The 15,686-nt window shown below is 40.5% G+C and overlaps 1 protein-coding gene across 2 annotated transcripts in view; it reads left to right on the plus strand.

The window, feature by feature from the left end:
• The first annotated feature begins 2,258 nt into the window (after positions 1-2,258).
• The window catches only part of LOC122912377 (tubulin-specific chaperone cofactor E-like protein), a 156,859-nt gene continuing 143,431 nt past the window's right edge, over positions 2,259-15,686 (plus strand). For both annotated transcript variants that reach the window (XM_044258063.1, XM_044258065.1), the window contains exon 1: positions 2,259-2,386. The gene's annotated coding sequence lies outside the window, so the exon portion shown is untranslated. The remainder of the gene's footprint in view (positions 2,387-15,686) is intronic.

Below are 15,686 nucleotides of genomic sequence, written 5' to 3' on the forward strand. Positions count from 1 at the left end.
CACTTGAAATGTGACTAGTGTCATGTAACTCGGGGAATGCAATTTTAATTTAATTTAATTTTAATTAATTTAAATTTAAATAGCCACATATGGCTAGTAGCTACCAGGTTGAATAGAGGATAATAAAGCTGAAAGAGGATAAAAGGGCAAGAGATGAGACTGGGGAAGTCAGCAGGGTTCCAGACCATGGAAAGCCTTGAGGAACATGTTAATCATTGTGACTTTACCTGAGAAGTCACGGAAGGATTTTTAAGTTCCGGAAAATAACATGATCAGATAGGAGTCTTAGAAACATAATTCTGGCCTTCTTATGGGGAAAGACAGAAGGGTGGAGAAATTGATCTTGTCTTCAGGAGTTTGCTCTATAAGGAGAAAGATGGGAACCAAAGCAAAATGACTCGAGGGTATCTCAAAGAAACAAAGACATATGTGACTAATCACACCCACAGACCACACTCATATATGTATTTCTATACATTTGTCCACCAGTGATCCACACTTCTTGCCTTTTTCTAGTTGTTCACAGGACATCTAGCCTCCTGGGTATTTCAGGGTGTCCTGGAGTTCCTGAGCTCACAAGGAAGTCTATCAACAAAATATCCACCCAGCATCAACCTTGTCCCTCCTCTGTGCACCTATCCCTTTGTTCTTCTCCGGTCCTTGCTACTGAGGGTACTTTGAGGGTACTGCTCTGTTCTCTGCAGAAGGAGGAAGGTCCCCACCTCAACAACTTAAGCCACACTGCTTTCTTCACCCTTGCTTTGATCCTCTAAGCTTTTTCTTTAACCAGTGCTTTTGGAGAGGTGCCTGAGTGGCTTAGTTGGTTGAGCATCTGATTCGTGATTTTGGCTCAGGTCATGATCTCAGGATCTGCTTTTGGAATCTGCACTCAGTGGGGAGTCTTCTTAAGTTTCTTTCCTTTTGCCCCTCCCCCTGCTCTCTTTCTCTAAATAAATAAATTAAACAAACAACAACAGCAACAAACAGCTTTTCTGGGTTTTCTCCCCCCCCCCACTCTCACTTCTCTAAGCTCTACCTATGGGGTAAGAGAAAACACACTGAGAATGAGTAAATCACTGGGGGCGATGGTGATAAGCTACCACTGAGTCCCCCTTAAGGAATTTTGTCTCCCCGGCTCTAGGAACCAATATAGACATGTGCACGCCTTTCACAACTCCTCACCAGTTCCCTGACACACACCACATAAAAGCACACACCCTTATGTCTGTAGCACATACACCTTTCCAATTCCTAGCACTGCCGCTGACATATCCAGACAAGGCTGAACTCTCTTTGGGATCAGCCAACACCATCCCTGTTCCATTATGTTCCTGCCAAAGAAATGGACAAATAAGCACATAAGCAATCACCGCCCAGCGGCCACATATAATGTATATGTAGCTAGAGCCATAGCGTGTCCTAATGCAAAAGAGCACGAACTTGAGTCTGGAGCCAGACTGACCTGGATTCAAATCTCAGCCTGACCACTTTTACTCACTGGGTGGTCGTGGGCAGATCACCCAACCTCTGTGAGCTTCAGCTTTCAATTCTACAAAATGCTTACTTTTGCAGGTTGTTAAAATTAGAAATAGGCTATGTACAGTGCCTAGTACCTAGAAGATGCTCAGTGCCTGCGAACTGGTGTTACTCCCCTGGTGCGGGGGCCCTGAAGTCTCAGGAAGCCACAGGCCTTGCAAAGGGGCCATGGAATAAAGGTCAGAGCGCTAGCACATTCTCAGGCAAAAGCATCTTGGGATTTTATTAGATGACAGCCTAGAGCTGCCCGGTGAGGAAACTGAAGCCAGGCGCAGGCAATGCGTTAATCAGGACTGCACAGAAAATTAGTGACAGAGCCAAGACACAATTCCAGGGAAGTCTGGAAAGGTTCAGCCCGGTGCTCCCTTCTGTAAAGCTGCAGCCTCTCCGTCGCCCAGGCTCTGCTCTGACCCGTCCCTACCTCACTCTGATGAGACAATTTACTCCTCCTTGGCACCGAGGGTGTCCCCCTCAGTACCGCCAAGGGGAAGAGCTGATGCAGCGCGTTCGCGGCGACCACCAGGCCCGCGGAGGCCTCCCCGTTGCTATGGCAACCCGAGCTTGGTAGGGGAGGACCGCTCCCCCGGCGCCCCCTCCCATCCACGCAGCGGACGTGACACGTGCGGCAGGGTCACGTGTTGTTGTTGGGCCGTGAAAGCTGCTTCCGGGTCAATGCAGGACACTGGGCTCCGGCGGCCAGAGTGGGGGACCAGGTGAAGCGGAGCCGGGCCGGGGCCGGCCGGGACCAGGCCGGAGGCTGAGCGGCGGCAACGGCGGTGGCCGGGAGGGGGGAGGAGAGGCGCAGCCCGAGGAGCCGCCGCAGCAGCTCCCCCGCCTCCCGGGCTGAGGGGTGAGTGGAGCCCGGGCCCGCCGGCTCCGTCGGCTTCTCGAGGCCCCAGGCGCTCCCCTTCGGAGCCGAGGCGCGGAGGGCCGTTCCTGCTGGGGCGCAGTGTGGGGAAGCGCGGGGAAACACTCGGAGCGGGACGAGGCCTGCCTGGGAGGAGGGGAGAAATGGGCCACCTGCCCGCGGCGGTAGGGAGGATGGGGCCTGGCCTGGCTGGGGAGGCGCGGGGAGGGCCCTGGATTGGGAGCAGGCAGAGGGCCGGGCGGGGGCGGGGTGAGGCGGGAGCCTGAGTCCCTGGGAGAATCCCGGCTTCTCACCAAGCCCCGGGGCGTGGGGGATGGAAAGATTTCCCTGGGTGGTAGGAGGTGGACAGGAGTCTGGGGCTGCTGGGGAAATAGAAAACTTTGTCTCTGAACTACTGTATCCAGAGTGGGGGAGGGGAAGCAGAGGCCATGTCCCCAGGGAGGTTTGGTGGGGAATGGAGCTGGCGGGCATTTCCAGGCTCCTGGGACACTAGGCCTGCTCCTTCCAGGGGCTGATGAGAGGGTGCGGTAGTTTAAGACGGGCTTTCGGGAGAATCGTTTGGCCCTCGAGTTGGGAGATGCTGAGAGTGAGGGGATTGGAGTAAGGTGGGGCCTGGGAGGAGAGAACCCCGTCCTGGGGTTTGGGAAGGGGGCAGTGTAGAGGTCTGTGTGGAGCTTCATTCTTTGTTGAGAATGGGGAGTACAGAGTTCTAGATCCTCTCCTAGGGAGATATTCTGGGAATCGATGGAGCGAGAAGAAATTTCATACTGTCTTCTCTTGACACAGTGATTTTAGAAGTTGTAGTTAGGAAAAGTTGGTTGGAAGAATTGAACTGTTGACAGCCAGTGGAGAAAGGAGGAGCTCTAGTCTGAAGGTTGCTAAGTTACCCAGAGCTTGTAGGCACCGCCTAGGGCTGTTGTTTGGGGGAAGTTAGCAACCCTTTTAGGTCCAGACACAGGCTTAGCTGGGGCTGACCCCTTTCTTTTTACGCTGCCCTGGAGGTCTTAAATTGGTTTCCAAGAGGCCATCTTGAGCAAAGATATTACATGCAGGTGTTGAGGACTAATGAAAACACTCAGCCTTTGGGTCCTCAGATATTAGAACTAGATCTCTCGGGTAAGAGCTTTCAAACTTTTCCTTTTTTTTTAAAATCATGCCCCATATTAAGAAGTACTTTTTACATTATGGTCTAGTACATACCTGTATATGAATGAAAAGTTTCACACAGCACTGTTTACCCTTATTACATGTGATGCATTCTGGTAATTTCTATTACATTCCATTCTCTTCCATTAAAAATGCTGACTGAAATCCACTAAATTGATTTGTGGGTCACAGGTTGCACTTTGAAAAATACTGTCTCCTAGGCACATTTCTTTGGCTTCAGTTAGTGTCCTCATGTTGTATGATTCTTGGGAGCCAGGATGATTAGGAGATGGGTTTGGGTGGCGGTGCAACTGACTGCTTCATTTGTTTACATATATTTATAACATAGCAGATTTGGTGTTTTGGAACATAATCTTAATCTTTGATATCTTAATGTGGCCTGATCATTATATGACATTTTTGAAGTATATGCTTTAATTTTCTCTGTTCTTTGCCATGTGAAAGAAAATGAGAAGCCTAATTCAGTTTAGTTGATTTATCCCACAATCTACTTGAGGTAATTTTAATGTTACAGTGTTGTAAATATACACTGGTTTGCTTTTCTGCTATTTAAAAACTCTCAAGCTGAAACCTAAATCCTTCTAACTCCAGTAATACGTGGTTTAATAATTCTACTTAATTAAAGATACAGATTTATGGCTTTAGTATATACTTGAAACATAATCATAAACCCAAGTGTAACTTTGAGTCAGTCAACATCTAATTCCCCCTGCCATGATGTTTTCATCTGTTTGTAAAATAGATGAGGTCTTTATATGAACCATATTATAAACATTAACAAGTATTGGTGAACGAAGTGGGAGACCTTCATGAGTTGCTATGGTTAAAAGTTTTTTTAAAGGTGGTCATTCAGCTTATTGTTACATGATGTTGAGTGTCAAGTATTATGTTGCCTGAGTTCAGTAGGTAAATTTACAGGGTATGTGTTTAAGACCAGTTTATTGGTGTTAATTCTTGTTGATGATGCCTTCATATTATTTGGGACATGGAATTCCAGGTCATAGCCATCAGGAAGGAATTGACCAATTAAACTTCATTTTGGGGGCCATATTCTTGATGAGATGCCTTACGAAAGCATTTTTAATCATCTTCAAACTCTGTGTGTTGTAAATTATTTACTTACTGACTGTATCTTGGGTACTGGTGAGAGGGTCTGGGTTGGCATGTATCAGCCATCCTTTAAAGATTATCTTTTTATCAGGTGAATATTTGTTTTGAAATTTTTAGTTTTAAAGAATGTTTAAAAGCTTTCTTTTTGTGGTAGTTGCTTGGAACATGAAGGAAGAATCTCATTAATTTCGTTTTTCTGGGAATCATGTGTACCTGTCAATAAACAGTTGTGGAGAACTTAACCTGAGTGATTGTGTGTGCTTTTTTATAGTTTTTATTTTTTTTTTCTTGAACCTCAGACTCTTAGGTATGTCCTAAAAAAGGCTCTTTTCCCCTAATTTTTGTTTCCAGACTGCTGTGGGTTTGGAAGTTAGTTGCTTACATTTGTTAGAACTTTGTGTAAAATATGATTGTGCAGCTCTGACTAATATTCTATTGTATATGTATTTATGTTTATTATATATACACAAGTACTTTTAGTGTATGAACTATGTGACATGTATTTTGGCTAGTCAGAGTCCTATTTACTGACCTCTTAATTGTGGGCTCTGTTTTAAGCAAGTGAACTCTTTATATACTTAGGCTAATTAGCTATATAAGAAAAAGTTCTAGAAAGTAACATGAAACTGACAGTGCTACAGTTTGGACTTGAGGAGTGAAGCAGTCAGCTAGCTGTGATTGTTGCCTTTGCCCTACATGCAGTGAGTCATTAAGAGTTACCATTCCTTCCTTTTTAATCTTTTTCATTACCTTCTCCTGACTCTCATTCCTTTGAGATTAGAGTGCTGACAGCCTCACTACTGCCATTGGTTTTTTTTTTTTTTAAAGATTATTTATTTATTTATTTGACAGAGAGAAATCACAAGTAGATGGAGAGGCAGGCAGAGAGTGAGAGAGGGAAGAGGCTCCCTGCTGAGCAGAGAGCCCGATGCGGGACTAGATCCCAGGACCCTGAGATCATGACCTGAGCCGAAGGCAGCGGCTTAACCCACTGAGCCACCCAGGCGCCCTCACTACTGCCATTGTCTGTTACTCTCATTCTACTTGATCTTGCATAGCTTCATCAAGAGTACTCTTCCAAAGAACAGTACCCTAATTTATCATTTCTCTACTCAAAAACCACTAACTTCCTAGTGCCAGCACAGAATAAAGCCCATACTGTTGAGCTTGACATTGATGGTATTCTAGAGCCTCTGTTTGGTTTTTTTCCCTGACATTGTCTTTCCATCCTAACTGCAGATCCTCTGTTCTTGCCAAGTTCTCTGCTCATTGTACTTTCTTTTGTAACATTATTCCTGAAAGTCTGGGAAATGTGTTCATCATGAATTCCTACTCATCATTTTATTACTGATGACCCTTCTTCTCTGGAGTCTTTCTTTCCAGTCCTGTCTACACTACTTTTCCTACATTGCTCTGTACTATTTGTATATGTTTTTACTTCTTTTAGATTGTAAATTCATAGAGGGCAGGAAGCTCAAAGAACCTCTAATCTTTAGGACACCTAGCACAGGATTTATCAGAGTTCATGGACCAAGTGAATCAGAATTGATGGAATTTTGGTGAAAATTGCAGCTCTCTGAAAATTCCACCCTCGACTTACTAAATCAGAATCTTGGGATTTGCCTAGGTGGAGGTCTTCTACAGTAAAATTTGAGAATTACTTACCTAGCATGATGCTTTACATTACAGTGGGTACACAGTTTTTGAGCTATTCCATTCATCAGGACTTCCCTATTCCCAGCACTAATAATAATCTTAATGACAATTTGTTGACTACTTCATGCCAGATACAACTAGATGCTTTAAACACATCATTTAATCTTCACAGTGACTCTAATGACTACAAAGTAGCTATTAATAGTTCCATTTTACAAATGAGAGAGCAGCATGAAGAGGTAAGTAACTTGTTCAAATTCCAGTGCAGATCTGAGCTTAGGCTGAACTGAAGCACCATGCTCTTCTAAAAACAGATTTGAGCAAGATGACACACTTCCAAAATTCCAGACTATGGCTGTGTGAAACTTTTTTTTTTTTTTTTACTAATAATTCATTAACGGCCCTTAGGAATGTGATCTATTACTAGCTCTGTTAAGAAAAGGATACTTTGGGGTGCCTGGGTGGCTCAGTGGGTTAAGCCGCTGCCTTCGGCTCAGGTCATGATCCCAGGGTCCTGGGATCGAGTCCCGAATCGGGCTCTCTGCTCAGCAGGGGGCCTGCTTCCTCCTCTCTCTCTCTGCCTGCCTCTGCCTACTTGTGATCTCTGTCAAATAAATAAATAAAATCTAAAAAAAAAAAAAAGGAAAAGAAAAGGATACTTTTAAGTTCTTCTGCGATTAATGCTTTTCCAGTGATTTTCAAAATTTCTCTTTCAATTCTGTCATACTTATCACCAGTACTTGATTTTCCTTTCACTGCCAGAACATACTACATCAAAGTAAAATTCCGTCTTCATTCAGTGAATGTTTGTTGTCCTGTGCCAGATAATCCTGCATGTATCACTGAGCTGGACTGACAGATCTCTACCCTTGTGGGACTTAAGGTTCTGGTGGAAGGGGACCGAAGCTCTAAATTGACGTACAGTGGAAAGTGCTATCAAGAGTGAGAGAGGCTGGAGTAGTAAGTGATTGATGGTAGCAGTGATTGTTGCCTTTGCCCTACATGCCCTAGTTTTGATGGGTTGGTTAAAGGCAGCCTCATTGACAAGGTAACATTTGTGTTTAAATTTGAGGCTTGGATGCTGAGATGAAGACAGCAAAACCAAGAGCCAGGTAGAAGGCAGTCCTGTGCGAATGCCTTATGAGGAAATCAGCCTGGCAGTTTTGAGAAGTAGAAAGCCATGCTGGCCGAAACCTAGTGGGTGGGAGGATGGAAGGGCAGAGAGGTGAGCAGAGAACAGATTGGAGGGAGGCCTGAAGACCAGGATAGAGATTAGGTTTCATTCTAAGTGAGAAGGGAGGCCTTTGGAGTACTTAGAGGATGTGATTTGACTTAAAGATCACTTGGCTTCGTTGTGGAGAATGGTGGTGTAGTCGTGAGAGACAGGGAGGGGAGCTATTGCAGCAGTCCCAGTGAGCGGCTGATGGAGGCTTACACCAGAGGAAAGTAATGGAGACACAAAGAATTGGGCAGAATTGGGGTGTTTGGGAGGTACTGTTGACAAACCTCACTGATGAATTACATGGGGGTGTGAGAGGAAGAGAGAGATCAAATACAGCTCCAAAGGTGGGGACTGGTGGAGGAAGAGCAGGTTGGAAGAGGGGATTGAGAGTTCTGTTTTTGCCCTCTGTGTGCCAATCCCCGATAATACATGCTCACACTCCAAGGATGCCACACCCCTGAATTTTGTGTGTGTTACTCTGACTTTTCCTTGTAGTTTGTATTCCATATGTATGTGACCCTAAACAATACGGTGGTTGATATATGCTGTTTTTGAATTTGAAGTGGAATTGTACTATATATATTTTTGTGATTATTTTATCTTTTCAACAGTGTTTTTGTTTGTTTGTTTGTTTTTAAAGGACGTGTCAGGTACATAGCCTTATAATTCACATCTGCATACACGACAGAGTGGTCACGACTGGAAGTCTAGCAGCCATCCATCACCAATCAGTTGACCTCCTTCACTTTCTTCATTCCCCACCCTTCCCCTCCGACAACCATCATTCTGTCCTCTGTATCTATGAGTTTATTTTTGTTGTATTTTGTTTGTTGTTGATTTGTTTTGTTTTTTAGATTCCACTTTTGAGTGAAGTCATACGGTACTTGTCTGACTTATTTCACTTAGTGTAATACCCTTAAGGTCTATCCATGTTGTTGCAGATGGCAAGAAGTCATTCTTTTTTATGCTAAGTACTATTCCATTGTATAAGTTACCTCATCATCTTTATGCATTTATCTATCGATGGACACTTAGGTTTCCTTATCTTGGCTGTTGTAAATAACGCTGTAGCAAACATAAGGGTATCTACATCTTTTTGAATTAGTGTTTTTGTATTCTTGGAATAAATACCCCAAAGTGAGATTGCTGGGTCATATGATGGTTCTATTCTTAATATTGTTCGGAATCTCCATACTGTTTTCCACAGTGGCTGTGCCAGTTTACAATCCCACCAGTATACAAGTGTTCCCTTTTCTCCACATCCTAGCCAACACTTGTTTCTTTTCTATTTGATAATAGCCATTTTAACAGGTGTTAAATGATATCTCAGTGTGGGTTTTGATTTGCATTTCCCTAATAGTGATGGTAAGCATTCATGTGCATATTGGTTATATGTATTTCTTTTTCGGAGAAATATTTATTTTGATCCGCTGCCCATTTTTTAATCGGGTTGTTTGGATTTTTGTTGTTGTTGTTAAGTTGTATGAGTTTTTTGTATATTTTGGGTATTAACCCCTTATCAGATATGTGGCTTGCAAATATCTTTTCCCACTCAGTAGATTGCCTCTTTATTTTGATGATGGTTTCCTTCACTGTGCATAAGCACATTAGTTTGACATAGTCCTGTTTGTTTATTTTTGTTTTGTTTCCCTTGTCTTTGGAGTCAGACCCACAAAGACATTGCTAATACTGATGTCAAGGAGTGTACCACCTGTGCTTTCATCTAGGAATTTTATGGTTTCAGATCTCACATTCAAGGCTTTAATTCATTTTGAGTTAATTTTGTGTATGGTGTGAGATAGTGATATAGTTTAATTCTTTTGCATGTGGCTGTTCAGTTTTCCCAACATCATTTATTGAAGACTGTCTTCTATTGTACACTCCTTTGTTGTAGATTAATTATGTGTGGATTTATTTCTTCACTCTCAGTTCGGTCCCATTGATCTGTGTGTCTGTTTTTGTACCAATACCACACTTTAAAAAAAAAATTGAAGTATAATTAATGTACAGTGTTGTAATAGTTTCAAATGTACAGTATGGTGATTTTATAATTCTATACATTTCTTGGTGCTCATCAACGTAAGTACTATTAATCCCCTTTATCTCTACCATACTGTTTTGATTGTTGTAGCTTTGTAGTCTTAGTTTGAAATCAGGTAGCTTGATGCTTCCAGCTTTCTTCTTTCCTCGAGATTGCTTTGGCTGTTCCAGGTTTTTTATAGTTCTATATAAATTTTAGAATGACTTGTTCTAGTTCTGTGAAGTATGCCGTTGGAATTTTGATAAGTATTGCATTGAATCTGTATTACTTTGAGTGATGTGGACATTTTAACAATATGAATTCTTCCAATCCATGAGCATGGAATAGGTTTCCATGTATTTGTGTCTTCAATTTCTTGATTTTAAAAGTCATTCATTTTGATGAGAAAGCCATTGAGAACTATCAGTTGTTAATTTCCATTGCTGTGTAACATTTCATTTATGAATATAATGTAATTTATCCCATTACCTGTTCTTGGTAGGGCCTTTTTTGGGCCAGGATTTTTCAAAAATTCACACAGTATTTTTGTTGTGGGCATTCTTGTGTTTGTTTCCTGGTCACGAGTTCTTATAGATTTTACAGTGAGAAGTAGAATTGCTGTATTACAGGGTATGTGCATCTTCAACTTCAGTAGACAGTGATAAAATGTTTTCCAAGGTGTTCATACCAGTTTTTATCAAGTTATTTTTACTCCCACTACCAGTGAGTTTCTGCTCTACAACTTCTCTGACACTTTGGTATCATCAGAGTTTTTAAGTCTTGCTGATTTATATAAAATAGTATTTTACTAAGATTTTCATCTTCACTTCTGAATATTATTAAACTTGAACATCGTTTACATATATTAGTCATTTGAATTTTATCTTCTGTTAAATACTGTTCATGTCTTTTATCATTTTTCTATTGAATTGTTTGCCTTTTTCTTATTATTTTTAGGAGTTCTCCATATTAGTTACATGTGTTGGGAGCATCTTTTCCCCATTTCTGAGTTTTAGTTTTTTATGTTTAATGTCTTTTGATGATCAAAAGTTTTTTTATTTTTCTGTTTGATTTTTCCTTAATGGATTCTTTTTGTTTTGTTTATGAAGTATTTCCCTAAATCAAAATCTTAAAGCTCTTCTCCTGTTAGAAAAAAAATAACTTCTCTTCTCAAAGTCAAGTTTGACTTTGGCATTTTATCGGCAGTTGTGTCTTTTTCTGTGTTTTGAGGTAAGGATTCATTTTCCTTTTCCCAGATTCATAATCACTTGTCCCAAGACCAGTTACTGAAGTTTAACTTTGACCTACTGATGTCTTTGCCATTTCCTGCCATATTCACATGGGCCTATTTGTGTGCTGTCTTTTCTATTCCATTGATTTCCCCCACCCCATTGTTTAACAAAATAAAGTCAGTTCAGGGCGCCTGGGTGGCTCAGTGGGTTAAGCCGCTGCCTTCGGCTCAGGTCATGATCTCAGGGTCCTGGGATCGAGTCCCGCATCGTGCTCTCTGCTCAGCAGGGAGCCTGCTTCCTCCTCTCTCTCTCTGCCTGCCTCTCTGCCTACTTGTGATCTCTCTCTGTCAAATAAATAAATAAAATCTTTAAAAAAAAAATAAAGTCAGTTCTGTCGGTTCTTGGTTCTTGTTATTTATGGTAGTCATGCAAAGTTGCTGTGAAAACTTAATGAGTGAATATGGACCCATTGCTCCTATGGGAGATACGGGGATTGGTTCCTGCCAGCTTGTGGTCATAACATTTTTGTCAACTGATCACTACATAACCTTTTTCTGTGTGTGTCTGTTTAATATACACGTTATTCAGTATATATGGTTGAGTTAGTAACTTTGAATTCAGAGTGGATGGCACTGATAATTCATGCCACAGTAAATCTTATCTAACATGGATTTTCTCCATAAGGCATACCACGGCTTCTTGTGTGTAAGACTAGGCAGCACTTCCACAGTTCACTTTCAATAGTGAAATCACCAACCAAAATCACACAAAGATGTGAAAACCATGGCACTAAATCATGGAAAGTTTACAATGTGAGTTTACAATGAAAGTTTACAATTTGTTTGCAATGCGAGAGCTGATGCAGGATGCAGAGTGCTGGCCTGTTATATCTCAGCGGGAAGTGTGAACCTCAGATTAGTATCTACAAATGATGGGGAACATGCTGCAAATACTGATTTGGGGGTTACAAACGAATTTTATGGAGTGGGTGAATTTGCAAACAATGCTTTAATAATGATGCTTGACTAAACTGTGAAATCTTGTTAGAAGCAGTCTTTCAGGAGACCATTACCTTTAGCACCTTTTTTCCTCTCATGCTTACACATGTTTTATAACATTTTATTTTAAGAGAATAACTTTAATGCAGTGGATCTCTCAGATACAAAGTTCTGATTGCCAAATGCCATTATCTCAATAAAAAAACACTTCTTGCTAGAGAATGTTTTTATTTATAATCTCAGTGTTGTTATTTCATTCACAGGTAAATGAATTTTAGGAAAGAATTGCAACCCTTAAAATACTGAAAACAAATGTAAATTATTAAACCCTTATTACTGTGACTTTTGTGTGAGGATCATATTTTCTCGTAGGCACTCTTAGTAACTTAAGGCATAAGTTTTTTAAAGGCAAGTGCCCTTTAGAGGTTTTTAAAATGTCAACTCTATTAAATCCTCATCCGTTGGTGATATTTCTCCATGTGAACATCAGTAAAGGAGTCCAAGAAAGATAAATGAAGATTGTATACTTTATAAATCAAACCTCTCACAGAATGCATTTATTGAGACTTGGCTAGTTTATCCTTTACTCACCATTTAAGATTCTTAAGTGCATTGTTGGTGTTAATTTGATAAGTGTGCCAAGAGAATAATAACCAGAAACTTTGGCTGTTCATCTTTTTTTTTTATATACACAGCATATATTTTATTTTTTAATTTTTTGAAATGTTTTATTATTTCATATATATGCAATATCATATATGAAATATTTATATATTTACTATATTAATATTAATAAATATTAATATTTAAATATTATATATGAAATGAGTGAAATGAAATGAACATATGAATATATATTTCATATATATGTAAAATATAACATAAAATGTACTGTTTTAACCATTTTTAACTGTATATAGTTTGATGTCATGAAGCACATTCATGGTGCCATCCATCTCCAGAACTTTTTCATGTTCCCAGACTGTCCCCATGAATCAGCAACTCCTCATTCCCCATTCCCTTACTCGGCCCCTGGCAACCATCATTCTACTTTTTGCCTCTATGAATTTGGCTACTCCACAGATAACTCCTATAAGCTTTAACCATATGGTATTTGTCCTTTTCTGTCTGGTTTCTTTCAGTTAACATTGTCTTCAAAGTTCATTCATGTGTTACAATTTCCTTCCTTTTCAAAGCTGAATAATATTCCATCGTGTGGATAGACCACATTTTCCTTATCCGATCATCCATCTATGGATAGCAAGGTCATTTCCATCTTTTGGCTGTTGTGCATAATGCTGCTAGGAACATTGGTGTACAAATCTTCCCAAGGCCAAGCTTTCAGTTCTTTTTTTATATATTCACAAGTAGGATTGCTGGATCATATGGTAATTACAGGTTTAATTTTTTGAGGAACTGCCATACTGTTTTCCACAGTAGCTATGCCATTTTACATTCTCGCCAGCAAGGCACATATATCCATCTTTAGTTACTGAACAGTGCCTGTTTTTCTGAAGTATGGCATAAATCATTGACTTTTGCGTATGAAATGTGAAGTGTGTGGATACTAAAGTAATCAGTATTAAATTTGTTGTGGCTGTAGTTTTTGCAGAATAATTTAACTTGTGCTAGGTAGCAAATATTTCTGACTGCTCCTGATTCATTGTTTTATCATTTCATCTCTTATTTTTGGAATCTCCATGTAGAGGTACACACAATTATGCATTTCAATGGTAGCTATGAAGCATTTTTTTCTCAAGTACTCAGATCTCAGCTTATTAATAAACTTGCTTTTTTTTATTTTGTAAAGTACATGTGATAAACACTCAAAAATGATTAGAAAACTCATTGATTAGCACACTTACAGAGTGCTAATTATATGCAAAATTCCAGCCCTTGATTGATAAAGAGAAGCATTATGGGATATGGACATTACCCTCAAGAGCTATACAGTCTAATGCTATGAGACATAAACACGTGAAAAGCCACATCACTGTACACAATTTAAATTATAATGGCATATGGGACAAAAATGATGCCATGCCAACACGTGATTGATGAATCACCCACTGACTATTTTAGGCAATAGATTCTATGAGCTCAGCTCAAAGGAAATGGATCATTATGGCAGGAGGTATCTGGAAAGGCTTCATCTGTGAAGTAGATTCTGAGCAAGGTGTTGAAAAATACATAACATTTAGGAAGATGGAGAAGAGAGGAAAAGACCTTCCAGTTAAGGAGGAATAAAATTATTAGGGTCAGACATTTTTAGTGCCTGAATCATTAATTGGCACTAATTGGCATAGTCCTGGGACCCCCAAAAAATTAGATCAAATCTATTTAACAAAAATTATAAGTCAGTCCCCCAGGTGTATATTAATGCTACCATGTTCCCTGGGTAGTGATGGTAGTAGTGATAGGGGTAGCAGTAGAAGCAATAACCATTGGATATTTATTAAGTGCATTCTAGGTGCCAGGCACTGTGCTACACATTTTTACCCGTTTTATCTCCATTCATTCATTCGCAACCCTATAAGCTAGGAGCTAGGGGCTATCTCTTATGCCTTTTTATGATGAGACTCAGCCCAAATAATTTGCCCACCACCCTACAGAGTAGTGGAGTCAGTCCTGACTTACATCCAGGCAATTTGGTTTTAGAATAGCAGGTGTTACCCTGGACAGTACCTCCATAACACTAAATGTAGAAGGATCTAGTGATTTTATTTTTAATTTTTTTTAAGATTTTATTTATTTATTTGACAGAGAGAAATCACAAGTAGGCAGAGAAGCAGGCAGAGAGAGAGAGAGAGGAGGAAGCAGGCTCCCTGCTGAGCAGAGAGCCCGATGCGGGACTCGATCCCAGGACCCTGAGATCATGACCTGAGCCGAAGGCAGCGGCTTAACCCACTGAGCCACCCAGGCGCCCCTTTTTTTTTTTTTTATGACCTGTAAACTGCAACTTCTCCGTATGGCTAATGTTTAACATTTTGGTAATCCCTGGTTATGAGCCAGAATGGTTTGTAAACAACTCTACAGGGTTGCATGCAGAGGGATGAACTAGTAGTTTGTTCCTGGTGAAGGCTTGTTTCAACTTGATAGCTTCTGTAGGTGTTCAGGAGGAGAGATAATGGGGGTAATCTGTCCTGTAAACAGCTGAGTAATGACCTTAAACTTGTGTATTCACAGCTGAAAGATGGCATGCATCTTTGATTTTCTTCTAAAGAAAACTGCTCTGTTCAAGAGACTAATATCCATTACTTTTTGGAGAAAATAGGAAATTAATAATTTTTGTACCTTTGGTAGCTTGACCAGTCAGTCCCACTGCTTTAGTTCTGTGGTTTGGGAACACTGATACAGTTTTAAGAGGTATTTTGACTGTAATAGTTTTCAGTTATTTTAATAAGTTGGTATTTCTGTGATTTGTGCATGATGCCATATACTGTTGACGTGAAATATTCCTGTGTTTAGTAAAGATAGCATACATGTCTCAACAGACTAAGGATGCAAAAAGTATGACTTAGCATGCTGGTTGGGCCACAGAAACCCAAGCAAGTCACCTCGGTTTACTCTCCTGTAAACAGAGATAAGTGTTAGTTTGTCTATTTCAGAAGGTGGTTATGGAAATTACTAGGCTTTAAAAGATTGTGAATCTCGGTGTGGGGACACTTGGCTTTTGGGGAACTTCAAACCAAGAATTAATGTATCTACCTCCTGAATTTTGAGTGAGTGCAACATTAAAGACTTGAGATTTTCCCAAGTGGAATCTGGCCACATAGAAAGGTAGGGCTGGATGCATATTTGTTGATGAAGGAGTCAAGAGGGGGAGTAAGAGTGGAATTCTCCTTGGAAGCCATTGAAGTAAAGGATATAATGAATG

Source organism: Neovison vison, chromosome 7, assembly GCF_020171115.1.
Source record: "Neovison vison isolate M4711 chromosome 7, ASM_NN_V1, whole genome shotgun sequence".
NCBI lineage: Eukaryota > Metazoa > Chordata > Mammalia > Carnivora > Mustelidae > Neogale > Neogale vison.